Genomic DNA, 16,478 nt, shown 5'->3' with positions numbered 1-16,478 from the left:
CTGTTATCAGCCATAAATGGGCTTAGTTAGTTTAAGTCAAGTGCTCAAAATTTCAAATCCAGTTAATGTGGTTAATGTTTATTGACGACCTATTATGTGCCAGGCTCAATAATAGCCATTAATGTTAATATAGTGCTGGCCAATATGCAAAGTGAATTAAAATTTACCAAGGGCTTTCTCATCCATTATGAAACTGAAGCTTGGAGGAGTTAAATAGCTTTCTCAAGTTACTACTGGTAGGCCAGGCTGAAAAGTAAAGTTACATCCTATACAAAGCTGTCAAAGGTAGGAATGATCCCCAAAATGGAGCCTCCCCCATGAATCGTGCCATGAACTTTTCATTATTCATTAGGGCATTTGCAAATTATGTGCTATTAGTGACCCAAAGACAAATATATCTGGGTTCCTGCTCTCAGGGAGGACTTTGTCTAGCTGGAGAGATGAAGAAGCAACCTACATTAGCATGAAAATTGGTAAGAGATGTGCAAGAGGGAAGCCCATGTACCATGGGACAAAGAAGAAGGAATCAACCCTAGTCTTGGGCTGGGGGGCAGTGCTGGGAATGCAGCACTATCTGTAACTCATCTTCCTCCTATCTGGGACCCAATATGCAGTGTGGATTCTGACAACAAATCTGTTTCTTCATCATACACATGTTTGGAGCATCTATCTCCTTCACATGAGAACCTTTGATAAGAACTGGGAATGAGAGAGATGAACGAACTCTCCCCATACTTTTAAGATGTGTACTGTCCAGTTGGGAAAACAAGTAAATTGAAAATTATAAGGCTATACTGTATGAAATTACCAGCATTGGCCATTTTTTACCTTTTAAAATGTACATGTTCATTTTTTATCTTTTAAAACATACACCTTATACTGTAATAATGTGCTGTTCAGAAAAAAAGCTCAGGATGATGTGGAAGCCCCAAACCAGTGATCTGATACCATATTCATGCATCTACCACCACATCCTCCATTGTAGCAGTATCCATGGCTGAAGCCTGAAGAGCACAATTACTGAAGAATTAATGATAGAAATTAAACTAACAGCTATTTACCATAATCATAACTAACATGAATGGAATGCCTACTAACTGTTGGGCACTGTCTCAAGCACTTCCCATGAACTAATTTATCCTTCTAACTCATGAGGTAGGTGCTATTATTACCCCATTCTACAGACAGGGTACAAGAAACTGAGGCACATGGTAAGTTGTGAAGGGGATCAAAGTCATGCAGTTAGTGCTAGACAAAGCCAGACTTCTAACCCAGACATCAGGAATGAGAGCCTGTGTAGTCACCTGATCAGCTGAAGCACTAATTGTGCTTTTGGTCAGAATAGTTCTTTGGTTCCAGGATCATTCAAGTGGGACTTTCATTAAAGTCATGATCTCTTCCACTGAAATGGAGATGGGGGGTTGAGGCACCTCAACTTCTGGGGTATAGAATTTTAAAGGCTGTCCATATTGGAGGTAAAATAAGGTAGGAATCGGGTAGAAAATCTTCCCTGAGGAGATATGGGCAAGATAGTGGGTGTGGCATCTAACTCCTCCATCAGGCCAACTGGGTTTAAGCCTTATTTTTTACACTGGTAAGAAACAGAGCCAATAGAACAGTCTTGTGAGAGACTCTCAACGACTTTGGACTCAAGCAGGACTGGTTGGGGATCCAGGAGACAGTGCAACCCAAGGTTGAAATGGAACCCATTCTCTTCACCTCTGCTGGGAGTATAACCTCTGAGGGTGTTGGCACTTAGAGGCTTGTGAATGGAATCTTCTTCCCACTCCATTGTGTCATCAACTATTGTTATTACTTTGGGGCTTTGGTTCTCTTGAGGATTCTCTTGCTGGTTCTAATAACATTTCAGTTAATTCTCCTGAATTCTCTAAGCATACCATTATACTATCAGTAAATAATGATGATGATGCCTTCTTAAATAGTACACAGTTATCCTCCTTACTGTAGTTTTCCACTTATTATTTTGGCTACACTGTAGATTTGGATTCTTTGTTAACAGCTTTAATATCAGTTAAACTGTTTTGTCAATAATATTTTATCAGAATGAGGAGAATGGATTGAGTTTTGGATCAAATGCAGATTGCTTTGGGAACAGAAGTAAGTTACTGCAGTAACACAGGTGTAATATAACATGTGGGCTCTATGCTGCACTAAACACTTATCAAGTACGTAGCATGTACCATGTATCAACTACTGTACTAGTGACTGAGAATGTGGCCCAAAGTGAGACAGACACATACCTGCCTTCCCAGAGCTCCCAGCATCAGGGTGACCAAGGAAAGAGAAAAGACAAGGTGCTTCTAAAAGGTATTTGGACCAAGAATTAACTGATATGGTTTTATAGACGGGCAACAAAAAAATTACTGCAAGTTTCAAAACCTGCCAGTATAATAGATAATAACAAAGAAATTGACTGAATTTTTTTTAGCTTCTGAAATATTTTACAATCTATTTATCTGAAAAAAGGAGATGAGAGCAATGCCATTAGAATTTTCATTTATGAATGCTTTTGAGAATGTGGATTCAAGAGAAATTACCAGATATTTTAATTCTCTGCTATCTCACCCCTGATACCAATCAGGCTACCTGTGAAACAATTTGTGATAATTAACATTTGTCTAACGCTTTTCCAGTTTGCAAAGCTGCTTCCCAGGCGTTGTGTCCTTTGGTCCCCACAATAACCTTGGGAGTCCGCAGAGCAATTTCAGTGAGGTTATCACACTGGGTTCTTGAACTCTTATCCCCTATTTCCCATATGCCAGCCAAGACTGTCATTTTACAGTGCTGCAAACAAAGCATGCTTTCACACTTCCTTGAATTTGCACTTACAGTTCCTTTCTGCCAAGAAAGCAGTCCATCCCATCCCTTCCTTGTTCAAACAAGGAGTGCCCTATTCATTCTGGGAAATCTTGGGCAGGCAGGGAAAGGTCTTTTATCCCTAGGGCAGTGAGGAAAGCCCAGAATCCTGGAGTAGAAAGCACCCAATTATGGTGCCCATGCCAGGGTAGAACAAAAGACCAAGAGGGCACAAATTGTCCTGCAGCTGACTTAGGTGTCATTGGAAGCAATGGCCCCCAGGCCTTCTGCCTTCTTAAAGAGTGTAGGAGTTAACACTTTGCAATTAGACAGACCTGAGTTCATATCCTGACTGTGTGACTTACTAGCTATGTAACCTTGGACAAGTCTCTAAACCTAATCCTAAATTCCCTCCTCTATAGAAAGGATCTAATAATACCCACCATTAAAATGAGGGGAGTGTCAGTAACTAAGTGCAAACTACTTATCACAGTTTCTAACATATAATAAGGGACTGCTAAATGGAACTTATTTTTCATTAGTAAGACCACTTCCTTTGTGGCAGAAAAAGGTACACATTTATCATCATCATCATTATCATCATCATCACTACTACTACTGTTATTATTTACTTTTTCTCTTATTTCTAAAAACCCACCTGCTTTTCCTAGTGACATTCTCCCTGTTCTCTCTTGGAAATGATATTTCTGCTCAAAGGAGAAAGGGAGGCAGTTTGTTTTCTTATAGGAAAGGGGTACAACAAAGCATTGGGGGCATCAATCTGGGGGCTGGACAAGCTGGCTCATGAAGAGTCAAGAAGAAGAGTCATCCATGACAAAGTGGATGGGGAAGTATTATAGAAAAGGGAAACTGGATAGGCAAAGGTGAAAGTCTGGAGAGAACGTGGCTTGTTAGGGGGAGCTTCAGGTGCAGTAGTTCCTCTCAGCTGGCAGAGTAGGCAGGAATGATGAGTGAAATGGGATGGAAAGGGGAGCAGACGCCCCAATTCCAGTGGTGACTACTAGGCAGCCTACACTCCCCTAAGCACTTTCTATGCAATAACTTACTTAGTCCTCGCAATCAGATCCATTTTGCAGATGAGCAAATGTAGGAACAGAGAAGTTAGGTAACTTGCCTAAGGTCACACAGCAAGAACATGTCAGATCTGTATCCAGTGCCCAGGCTCATCACCAGCATATCAGGAAGACACTGCTTCCTTTTCTCTATGACATTCAGGTTTGGGTCCCAAAGCCAGAAAAGAAACAGACCCCTCCAAAGTCATGAGAAAGCAAGGCATCTTTCACCCACTGTACTCAGCTTGAGCAGAGGGGAAGCTACTCTTTCTGCCACCTCCCAGTGTGCAGACATGGGTTTTTAGAAGTTCCCAAACATAAAACCATTTCCATATAATTATGCCTCCTTGACCTGCATATCATTTGGCTGTGTACATGAGCTTGAAGTACAAAAAACAATTTCCCCAGCCAGAGAAAATTGCTTCCCAAGGCCCCAGGGTAATTAGACATTGTCTTCTGGGCATGGCCTGTTCCCTTTCCATCCACATCCCCTGACAGAGGTGCTGCCACCTCAACCAGGCTTCCACTGGGAGAATGCAGGTCCCACGGAGGAACAGAACGTCCACCAGGATAGTGGCCTTGGAGAGTGTGCAGCAAAGCTATATGCATCAGGGAATTTTCCAACGTTCTTGAATATTCAGATCCCATGGAACATTCCTCTGTTAGCCCAAGAGCAGAAAGGGGGACACATGACATAAAGAGATGTTACTTCTCAAGCATTTCTGCTGGCTACTGTCAAATTCAATCTATGAGGTAGCTACAATACAAACCCATGTTTGAAAGTTTCAGTGAGGTTTATAAAAGACCCTCTGTACTTTATTCCCCCCCACCCATCCCACCCCCCACCTAGATGTCTGTGGTTTGATATAGAAATAACCACCATCTTTTCTTAAAAAAACATTTTTAAGTTTATTTATTTACTTTGAGAGAGACAGAGACAGTGCATGTGAGGGAGGGCAGAAAGGGGGAGGGGGAGGGAGGGAGGGAGGGAGGGAGGGAGGGGGAGAGAGAGAGAGAGAATCCCAAGCAGGCTCCATGCTGTGAGCTCACAGCACAGATCCCACAGTGGGGTTCAAACTCATGGAAGTGTGAAATCATGAACTGAGCCAAAACCAAGAGTCAGATGCTTAGCTGACTGAGCCACCCATGTACCCCACAATCATCTTACCTAGTAAAACCCATTAAGGCTTAAAGCCCTTCAATGACTCCCCACATCCTCAGGACCAATTCAACTCAAACACAGCTGCAAAACTATCTGAGTCACTAGAATCGGATGCTACTACTTCTCCACCACTTCTCCAGCAAGCCCTCTCTCCCAGCTCTCTCTCCCGCAGGGTCAGGCAGATGACATAAATGAGTGAGGTCTGGTGGGGACTGGTTCAGCTGGAGGACACTTACCACCATGAAAATGTCACCCAGGGTGCCCTCTCCTTCTGAGTTTCAAAAGAAACTCAAATGTTCCACTGGCCATGAAATACTCCAATTTGTAGATTGACAAACTGATTCAGAAATCCTAAAGACACCTCTGCAGCCTGAAATCTATCCCCTAAGCCTCTGGCCTGTGACTTCCATTCCCTGCTGAACTTTCAGCTGCTCCAACAGCCATTCTCTTTCTCTTGACCTTTACATATTCTGTTCCCTCTTACTGGCATACTTGTTCCCCACTCAACTGCTTCCTACTCCTCCATGTCACTGCATGCACATGCCACTTCCTCCAAGAAGCCTTCCATGATCCTCTAGGTTAGATGGTTACCCACTCTAAAGTGCTTCCATTGCATGCTGTCTTCTGTTGTGGAGCTTCTTTCTGGGTATCTATCTGGCTTCAGCCAGGCTAGAAGTTCCAGGAAGGAAGAAACCATTTCTTCTGTTTCACTATGGCATCAACAGCTCTGGCAAGGTGCCTAAACAGAGCAGGGAGTCAGTATCTGTGATAGAAGGAAGGGGAGCAGCTGGTCTGAATTGTCTGTGATAATTCAAACTCCTTCTCACTCTAGAATCTCTTGGGTTAGGCAGTGAGCAACATAAATAACATTTGTTGAGCCCTCACTATATACTAGGTATTCTTCTAAGCATTTGATGTAGTTCACAGAAGAACCCTATGAGACAGGTAGTATCACTATCTCCTTTTTACAAATAAGGAACATTCAGGCACAGAGTATTTAAGAAACTTGGGATCAGAAAGCAAGGGACTGGCTAACTCAGGGTCCAAGCCCATGAAGCCTGGTTTCAGAATCAGTGCTCTTAACCTCTCCACTCTTCAACAAGGGAAAGGCTCGGTGCTCTACAGAAGAAACTGTCTATTACACTCAGTGGATAAACCAATAATATTTTGAGTACCTACTACATGTAAAGTATGGTATAAATGTTCAGTGTTCTATGGGAAAATACATTGTCCACCTTGCAGAGATGAGAAAATGGAGTTAGGTGTCGTGCTCAGACAAGGGAATGGGGAACTCAAATCCATCATTCATCCATGGGAGGTAAGAGAAATAACTTCCCAAGAAGCTACTGAGAGAGACTGGGTTTAGACAGAAGAAAGCTGAAGGAAGGGATACGATCAAGTTATCATGCGTGTAATGGAATACCACAAAAGTGACATCAAGCAGATAAATGTTCCACAGAAAATGCCATGGGGAATCTATCCACATGTCCGTCCATCCATCTGTCACTCTTATTCCACAAATGTTGATGGAGTACGTACTCTCTGACTGCCCTACAAATCCTCAAGGTTCGTCCCTGCCTTCCACAGGCTCTCAGTGAATGGGTAATAAAGATTTTGAAGAAGATCATTATAAATGTGTTAAATACTCTAGCCAATGAGATGCTTAACTCAGCACACTGAGATCAGGGAAGGCTTTAAAAATAAAAAATCTACCATCCAAAGAGCTACAGACAAAGAAGGCATTCCAGGCAGAAGACATAGCCCATGCAGTGCTATGAAGGAAAGAGAGTGCTGTATATTTAGGCAACAGCTCATAAAGTGAAGAGCAAGGTGCATTTGCATGGGTTACAGAAGGGAGCTGATGGTGTGAGAGGTATCTGGTTGGGCATGCAAAGATCCTGGATTTTGGCTACAGAGCAGAGGTCTCAAACTAGCTACCCACAGGCGCACGCGTGCGTGCGTGCGTGCATGCGTGCGTGCGTGCGTGTGTGTGTGTGTGTGTGTGTTTTGTTTGCAAGCCTCTTCTAAACCAGTGGAAGACCTGGCCATTTGGCTGTTATTCCCTCATGGGAAACCACCAGGAAGAACTAAATAGTGGCTGCTCTCTTGAAGGAAGGTTCAGTTCATTAAAGGCCCCTGCATGCCCACCTCACATACTGATATTACCTACCTGGCCCTGTTGCCATTTGAATTTTCAAACTTTGGCATAGAGTCACTGACAGGAGCAGCAAGCTTTGAATGAGTCCTCATGCTGCCTTGGTATGATTTATTCAGTAAGTTCTAAGCACCTTGAGCCCAGGGAATGGGTCCGGTACTCCCAAGAGCCTATTCCAGGCTTGGCACATAGTTGGGCATCACTAAATTTATGTTGAACAAAATTGGATTCACATGGAAGATTCTGGCACAAAACCTCTTCAGAGAAGAATAATAGTCTCAAAAAGATCTTTCTCTCACACTGAACACTAAATTAATTTCCAGTTGCCCTTGACCACATTACCTGACTCATTTTCTGCAGTAAACCCTTGGTAAGCTCCCAGTCTATTCAAAACTGTTAACCAGCACTTCACTGTGTCTGTGATGTTGTGTTAATCTATATTTGTAGTCATTCATTCAACAGGTATTTATTAAGCAGCTACTGCATGTCAGAAACTGTGGAAATGTATTAGTAATAATAAGCAAAGAAGACACACTTCCTACCCTTCTACAATTCTAAGAGTAATGACAGTAAAATTTATGCATGGTACAAGGCACTTGTTCTAGGCATTTTCCCTATATTTATTTATTTAATGCTCACAGAAGCCTATGATACATGCCAAATCATCATCCTTTTTATAGATAAGTAAACTGAGGCACATTATTAAATAAATTGCCCAGGATGATACAGCTAAAAAGTGGCAAAGTCAGGTTTGAACCCTAGCAGTCTGGCTCTGGAATCTGTTCTCTGTGCCCTTGTCTTTCTGGAATAAGATTGGGAGCCCCAGAAATGCCTCTTGAATCATCAAAGCAGCAGACGTTAAAGTTGTGGTCAGCTCCAGTAGTGCTTCTAGCAGTCGAAACGTAGGGAGATAGATGACTTGTAACAAAATGCTCTGGAAGTAGTAAATGTTCGAGTTTTTCTTGATGTCATGTTACTGATTTTCCTCTTCTTTAAGCTGGAGACCCTTGATGCAGACCTAATAGTGGAAAGCAGCTAGAGGTACAAAGTCACCAGCTAATTGTTGCCATTTATACACAGTTTTAGCTTCAGGGCAACCAGCTGTCCCTAAGAAGTGGCCCCTGAGAAGAGAAGCCTTCAGGATAGAAAGACAGCACGGGTCACTGGCTGAAGAATTATCTCGTTTAATTCATCTGTTATATCTATTAGATTCCTAGTTCTTTACTGTGCCACCCACAGGCCTGCCTCCCTAGCTCATGCCATTCCTGGATGTTAGAGTGCCCAGTCTCCCTGATCTCCTTCACGCCTCTGTGCAGCCTTTCCTGGCCCCACTGCAGGGCCTTGTTGCCCCTCTATCCCTGCAGACCTGAGAAAATGCCTGGGGCAGCCTGAGTCACACCTGCTGCTGGTCATGCAAACTCTTTGCCTTTCTGTCTCACTTGCGAGCAGAGAGAAATCTACCTCTCCTCATCAGCAGCCTCAGCACTGTGAATGGCACATAGCCCATGCCCAGCACGTGCTTTTTGAGTGCAAGAAGGCCCAGAGAATTGTGTAACTTACCCAAGGCCACAGAGCTAAAAGGTAGCAGAACAGAATTCCACTTGGTCAATATAGATTGTAAGCTCTGTGTGGATTTGATCTGCTTGTGTGTTTCCACACATCACCCATGTCTGGCACAGGGCCTGTAATGGTGGATGGCTCAGTAAATGTTGAACGAGTAAGTGAGCACCAACTTCATTTAATTCTTCCTTCTCCTTGCCTGCATGGAAGAAGACAGGCAACAGAAAATGAAGGCTTTGTGTTAACTGCGTTTTGTATGCACAATTGACAGGCTATTTGCCCGAAGCTAAAAATACCTACCCCTGGCAGCCACTGGGAGGCAGATGGATGGTGCTTAGCACAAGATATTTAATCAAACAGTGACAACCCGAGCAGAGCCACAATTAGCCTCTAACACCCCAGTGAACTCTAGATGAAGAGCCTAGAAGCCTCTGACTTCCTGTTGGTCCCCTGCCACCCACTGACCATCACCCTGGGTCCACAAAACAGCACAAACAAATGAGCATCCTGTGTGCATGGCAGTCACCAGCTGGAAGTCACAGGACGGGCAATGTGGGCCAAAACTGAGCACCCAGGACAAACATGAGGGAGAATCTGCCAGTGGAGAGCATCATTCAATATTGAAAAAAGCAATGAAGAATGTCAGCTGATACACACTTTAAAAAAAAAAAAAAAAGGAAAGAAAGAGAAAGAACCAACCGGCCTATTTCTATATAATGGTGAGTTCACTAAAGCTAATTACAGAAGCATCTGGACAAGCACATGCATCAGATGGTCTCTAAGTCTAATAAACTATTTTTGAATCCTGAGTCCAGCACACACTTGGTGTCTGGGTCAGTTTCTTACCCCACTGAGCCTCAATGTTTTCATCCCTATAATGGGGATATTAATAGCACAAACCTCCTAATGTCATGTGAGGATTCACTTTAATGTAAGTAAAACCTCTAACAAGAGAGTCACATAGGGTAAATGCTTAATAAAGGGAACTGTTATTAACACATGCATTATTTATTACTAAACATGTTAAGCTCTAATATAACAAGTATCCAAAAACAGGAAAACTGGAAGAAGCATTTGATTCCTTAACAGCCAATTTCTTAACCATTCAGTCTTTCTTATCTATAATAAAGGGATGAAAAGAGTACCTAGTTTATTTGTAAGGATTAAATGCTGGATATTTGTTATTAAATACTATAATATTAGATGACATTTGATATTACAAATCTGAAATGTACTTCATGTATATGAAGGAATGGGTTTTAGGGCCTGACACACAGTAAGCACTCGTAACTACCAGGGGCCCTGAAAAAATGGTGGTAGATCCTTTGGTTCATGCCTCTTTGTCTTTGCATATGGCAGTTCACTCTCCCTGGAGAGTCCTTTCTTGTCTTGTATGTCCATCAAACTACCACTCACCTTCACCAGATATGAGCTATGATACTATCTTTATTATTATTGCTTTATTGTTAACTGGCTCATTTTACAGATCTGGAAGCTGAGGCCCTGAGAAGGGAAATGGCTTGTCCATGGGCACACACGGGTCTATGTTAGAACCTAATTGAAGCTTGAGGCATCTCCCAACAAAACTGGGATGCCTGGGCACACTTTCCCCGCCCCCCATCTTAATGACATATAATTGACCTACATCACTGTATAAGTTCAAAGTGTAGAGCATAATGGTTTGGCTCACATATATTATGAAATCATGGCCACAAGAAGCTTAGCATCCATCACCTCAAACAGCTACAAGAAAAAGAGAAAGCAAAAAGACAAAAGGATTTTTTTCCCCTTATAGGGAACTCTTAGGGTTTACTCTGCATTAACAACTTGCAAATGTATCTCAGACAGCAGTGTTAAGGACACTTTCATTGATGGAATATAATGAGGCAAGAGGTCTTTCACTCTACCCAGTTCTCCCATCCTCATGAAATACAGCAGGAGAATCCCCTGCCTAAACTAGCCAGTGCTTCTTCCTCCATGTCAAGCCTTCACATGATTCAGATCATCCCCTTAACAGGACTAGTCATCACACTCACGCATACTAACTAACCGTGGCCACTTACTGTGTGCTCTGCCCATGCCAGGCTCTGTGTCGCTTTATGCATGTGACCTTCTCTGATCCCTAACAACCTTTTGGGAAACACACATTACTGGTTCTCCTGCTTTACTGATGAGGATGCTGAAGCTTGTCCAAGATGTATTACTTGTCCAAGAATGCCAGCTAGCAAGGAGCAGATCTGGGTGCTAACCCAGTTCCTCCATACTCCAAAATAGATGCCTGTCATTTTAAGGAGACTATCCCTTCTGGTAACTCTTACATTCTATGTTTGCTAGAAGAGATGGCTCAAGCTCTGCCCCTATCTGTATCCATGACAAACTCTGGAGCCATTAAAAAAAAAAAAAAAAAAGCTGCATTCATTACTTGACCCAGGATGGTACCACTGAGTGCTTTCAAAATACTTCTTTGATTTACCAGCTCTGCCAATCTTGGGCAGGTGGCTAACACCCTCTTTATAGTTTCCTTGTTTGTAAAATGGAGACCAAAGCCTACATTCTCCTTACAATGCTTTGCCCTTATATCTTTCTTTAAATCAATTTTCTTAATAAGCTGAACTTTTTTTAAGGTTTTTATCATTACCCTAAATGGAAAAATAACATTCCTCTAATTCCATTTAAACTAAACACATAACTTTTAACGTAAAATTATTCATCAATGAATCACATAAAATCACTCCATCTCTACAGAGGCAGCAGGCTCACAGTAGGTGCTCAATGTATAGTAATCCTAAGAAAAATTTAGCACCAAGAAGTATGGTCTGGAAACTTTTGAGTCTATTGGCCGACTTGAGACCTAGCAGTTGTCATGGTTACCCCAAGATGCTGCTCCCGGTCAAAAAGTCAGAAGGAATTTTGCAGTCAACAGAAGGCCAACTGATCAGCCCAGATTAAAGGGATAATCAGCCCAGGTACTAATTCACTTCCCCTACTGTCTTTACTCAGACTGCCCTGGCAACCATTTTTAGCTCTTGCTGACTATTCATCTGCACGGGTCAGCCTTACTAGATCTCAACTAGCTCTGGTCCACAATGGAAACCTCTGCTTTGTTAAGTTCTAGGAAAAGCCAAGAAGACTGCATCATGTATCCAGGGCTCAAACCCCGTCAAACCGCGAGAGCAAATCCACAACATTGGTTCCATCGTGACAAATATCACTAATCTATCGCAGCAGTACTAAATTCAGGCATGGTTTTAGAATACTTTTCAACAGGGAACATAGGAGCACTACCAATCGGATGAAGATGATCCGTATTTTGCCATTCGTGTCTCAGGCTGTGTAATCATGCTTCAGATGAGACCACAGAAAGAGAGGAAATACTACCCCCAGCTTTGAAAAGAATCCACTCCAGTGCTAAATGTGGTGACAAATAGGGGTCTCCGCAAAAAAACAAACAAACAAACAAACAAACAAAAAAACCACAAATAGAGAAGAACAGGATAGTAAAGCTAGAAAGACAACTAAAGAGGTATCAAAAAAAACCTAAAATTTTAAAAGAACAAACGCTATTTCAGAGAAAGCAAGAGACAACTGAGTCATTGTGTAATAATGGCTCTTCAGGGCCAACATTCCTCTCCACCAAGGAGAGAAACAAAGTGAGGAGTAGCCAGTGGGATACCACTGCAGCTAGAGGGATTAGGTTAGAGACAATAAAAAATTTCAGGATAGGGTGGCAGGATTGTTAGTGCCTAGAATTATACTTGAAGGGAAACTAGAATCTTCTCTGGGATTCCTAGAGAGCTCAGACTCTCTCTGACTCATCTCTGCTTCCAGCACAGTGTCTGGCCTCTAGCTCAGTAATTGTCTGCTGAACTGCAATTGCCAGGTGTAAAAAGTAACAATAGGTAACATTTAGTGAGGGCTCATTATGTGCCGAAAGGGTATTGCATATATCTTTATAACAACCAAGGGAGGTACATTTATTATGATGCCCATTTCACAGATGTAGGAACTGAGGCTCAGAGAGATTAACACTACACTTCACGAACTCTTCCAAACAGGATAGGTTCTTATGTATCTGGATGTTTTGGGAGAGGTTCAGTCTGCAGAGTATAACAACAACAACAACAAAAACCCCAAATGGTTTAGAGGCCTCCTGGGAATCTGGAAGCCATCCGTCAAGGATTGCCTTTCCCATGAGGTGAGAGTGGGGACACACTGCCTGTCCTCACTAGTCCACAGTCAGTTTTGTGCCCCTAATAACCAAATGCAAGAAAGGCATTTGCATTCCCAAGCTTCTGCCCTGGGGCAAGAGGAACAATGAGGAAACAGGGATGGCCAGTGGCCAGCTAGTAGTGCCTGAGGTTGGAACCATAAGGTAGGACAGCTGCCCTCTGGAAATCCTTCCCTGCTCCTCTCCTAGGAGCCCTCAGGGCAGTTCACCTGGATCCTCTAGTACCATCCATGGAGGCCAAAAAGACTGAACACCAAGTCTTGTCAGCATCATGCTTTATTCCCTCTTCCTTCCTCTGCTCCAAGATCCAGAGTGGAACAGGTAACAGTAAGATGACAACCTCTAAGAGGCAATGCCGATCACAAAATTCAGTCTCCACTCCCCATCTGATCTAAACAAGAGCAGCGCCAACTTCTTGCCTGGGAGGCTTAAACATTGCTTCTCCTAACATTTTGTCCCTGGGACATCTCCCAGAAACAGCTAAAATAACACCACTGAAATTGCTTACAATGTTAGGGGTCCTTACAGTTCTGTAGGACAGGAGGGCTAACTCTTCCAGTGCAAAAGACAAACAACTTTAAGGAGGAGAGATACATTTAAGTCACCAAGGATGGTGAAATTCACAAGAACGTGGTTTAGGATGGAGAGAAAGGATTTGCAGAAGGGAACTGTGGGAATTTAATCAGCCCTGATAAGAAATTCTCTGTCCTTTTCTGAAGACCTGTATGAAATGAGCAACTGTGGTGTCAGTGACCTGCTCTTGTTCAGGTAATAGCCATTATTATCAAAAAGTTCTTCTTGGTGTCTAATCTAAATCCTTTTGTAGTTTCAACTTGAGTTCTTTTCCTTTTTACAAATTTTCTTAGCTGTCTTTAGGAAGAAAGAGAAATGGAAAGAGAGCAAGAGGGAGGAAGAAGGAAAAAAATGTGTTACCCTTTAAACTAGCACTTCTACTTTTGGGAATTTATTCTACAGATATATAAAAAGATGCTTAATGAGCTTCTATAGTGGCCAAAAAATAAAATAATGTCCAGCCAGAGGTGAATATTTCATGAATATTAATGACATGGGGGAAAATCCATGATTTATTTTTTATTAAAAAAATCAATTTGCACAAGTTTTATTGTATGCTCTCCTTGTGTTGTAGTAATTACTACTAATTATACTTATAATTATTATAATTATTATCACTTGTGGTTCCATTGAGCTGGACATCAAAGATGGCTCACTCAAATGGCTGACAATGGTGGATTTGGCTATGAGATCACCTGGGGCTTTCAGCCTGAATCCTGAACATGACCTTTCCATCTGACTTGTGCTTCTCATAGCTAGGTTCCAAAATGGACCATTCCAAGAGCACATATTCAGAAAACCCACATATGATCTATACATACAAAGTCACCCCTGCTATAGCTATTGGTCAAAAGTAAATCACAGGACCAGCTCCAGTTCAAGGGAGGAGACTACCCAAAGGCATGAATATCCAGACATGTGGTTCATTAAGGGCCATCTATGAGACTAGGCACCACAGTATCTTTGGAAATGGAATTTGGGCAGACTTTCATATTCTGATGTATAATGTAGTAGCTAAATATGTAAACTGGGAGGCAAAAAGCCTGGTTTAATGTCCTGGCACATCACGTGCTTGCTGTGTGACCTTGAACAAGTTACTTAACCTCTCTGAGCCTTGATGCTCTCCAATCATAATTCCAACCTTATAAGTGGTTGTGAAGATTAAATGATATATGGTATGTAAGATGCTTACAAGCAAATGCTCAATAAAAATGAACTAACAGTAATATAATTACTTGCCAATACAATGTTTAAGTGTTTTACAAGTATCTGTTTTACTTTTTTTTTTAATGTTTTATTTATTTTTGATACTGAGAGAGACAGAGCATTAGAGGGGGAGGGGCAGAGAGAGAAGGAGACACAGAACCGGAAGCAGGCTCCAGGCTCTGAGCTAGCTATCAGCACAGAGCCTGACGCGGGGCTCGAACCCACGAATGTGAGATCCGACCTGAGCTGAAGTCGGAGGCTTAACCAACTGAGCCACCCAGGCGCCCCATCTGTTTTACTTTTGCAACTGAAAAAAACTCAGTTTCAAAGACCAAAAAAAAAAAAAAAAAAAAAAAAAAAAAAAAAAAAAAAAAAAAAAGGAAATCCAGCAGAATTGAGAGAGATAAATTCAAAACTCCTAGTCAATGCTCTGTTCCAGCTTTTTCTTCCAAGGAACCTGCAGGGACCTTATAGTCCTCACAGACACAGAAAATACCTCTGGAAAACTTTGACCCTTTCCCTCTGCACCAGTAGACCATTTGGTGGCGGGGTCTGACATCCAGACCCAAGTTGTTTTTTCAGCCACTCCCCAAATCCTCTCAAGTTTGAGCACACTAAGCCACCAAGTACAGGAAATGAATTCCCCTAAGAATATGACCAAGAAGCTTTGCAATCACAAAACACGGGCTTTCTATTACCCAGGAGCTTAAACCTGTCCTGTGACACCAGTTACAGAAAAGATTTGCTTTTTTGAAGCACTGACATTTTGATTGTGAAGTTTACTGGGGCTTGCTTAAGGTTTCCACAACAGAGTCTTGGGCTGGTTAGTTTGAGAGAAAAGTGGAGAAATATAATTTCAGGCGGTGATGACTTGGGTTTCTTTGGCTGTTTTGTCTATTTGTTTCACCCATTTTAAGTACAAACAGACCCTGTCAACACCAGTCCTTTTCTTTGGGGGAAAATGTGCCACCATGGAAATGAAGGGATTTCTTGATGTGAGTAATTACAGCAAATGTCAAACCTTAGGAGTTGAAAACTCTGCCTTCTCATTTCTTTTTCAGAAAATCAATACACAGGCATCGTTCTACTCCCCTCCAGCTTTCTATGGCTCACACATGTTTTCTCATCCCAAGGATCTCCTAAGTGTGCTTGATGTTGCCTTGGGGGCAAATCTATCTGTACGAAAGAAACAAAAGACTCAGTGTCTGCAGGTTAGTTTCTCAAGAGAGGCAATTACTAGAAACTTAAAGAAATGTCAAATATGAATACCTAGAAATTTCATTTGGAGTCAATGACTTGCCTGACTTAAAGCATTAATTAGAACGGGCTGAAATATTTTTAAAGAGCTTAGATATGGAGAATTTTTAGTACCACACTTCAAATAGCATTCAACTGGGGAGTAACAGACAGTGATGAAGAGTCACTTCCTGTAGAATATATAAAGTATTTTTCCCCTTGGGGGACACTAAAGCATTTATCCATTCCTGCCTCCTTATAGGCTGGCAGATGGGGCAGGAACATGGGAGAGAAATGACAGCACTTTTCTAAATCAGGGACAGCCCAGGAAACAGGAGTCACTTTCCTCCAACTGAAAACCCTTTCCTGTGATGAAAGATAAACAAGACAGAACTTGATATGCCATAAAGTCAGACAGAACTAGAGTTAGTTTCTGGCTCCCCCACTTAACTCAAGATGTGGTTTAGG

General features: G+C 42.1%; 1 protein-coding gene and 1 long non-coding RNA gene across 4 annotated transcripts in view; one reads left to right on the top strand and one right to left on the bottom strand.

The window, feature by feature from the left end:
- Positions 1-16,478, bottom strand: part of LOC115299350 — a 127,282-nt gene that overhangs the window by 1,157 nt on the left and 109,647 nt on the right. For 2 of the 3 annotated variants that reach the window (XR_003912146.1, XR_003912147.1), the window contains exon 3: positions 8,768-8,966. This is a non-coding gene — a long non-coding RNA (uncharacterized LOC115299350). Of the gene's footprint in view, positions 1-1,304; positions 1,406-8,767; positions 8,967-16,478 lie in introns of those variants that run through there. The other variant, XR_003912145.1, reaches the window with a different exon arrangement.
- Positions 1-16,478, top strand: part of GPR139 (G protein-coupled receptor 139) — a 36,938-nt gene that overhangs the window by 15,076 nt on the left and 5,384 nt on the right. The window lies entirely within an intron of this gene.

The sequence above is a fragment of the Suricata suricatta genome, chromosome 8, assembly GCF_006229205.1.
Source record: "Suricata suricatta isolate VVHF042 chromosome 8, meerkat_22Aug2017_6uvM2_HiC, whole genome shotgun sequence".
Lineage (NCBI taxonomy): Eukaryota > Metazoa > Chordata > Mammalia > Carnivora > Herpestidae > Suricata > Suricata suricatta.
This window is presented reverse-complemented; position numbering and strand designations above follow the sequence as displayed.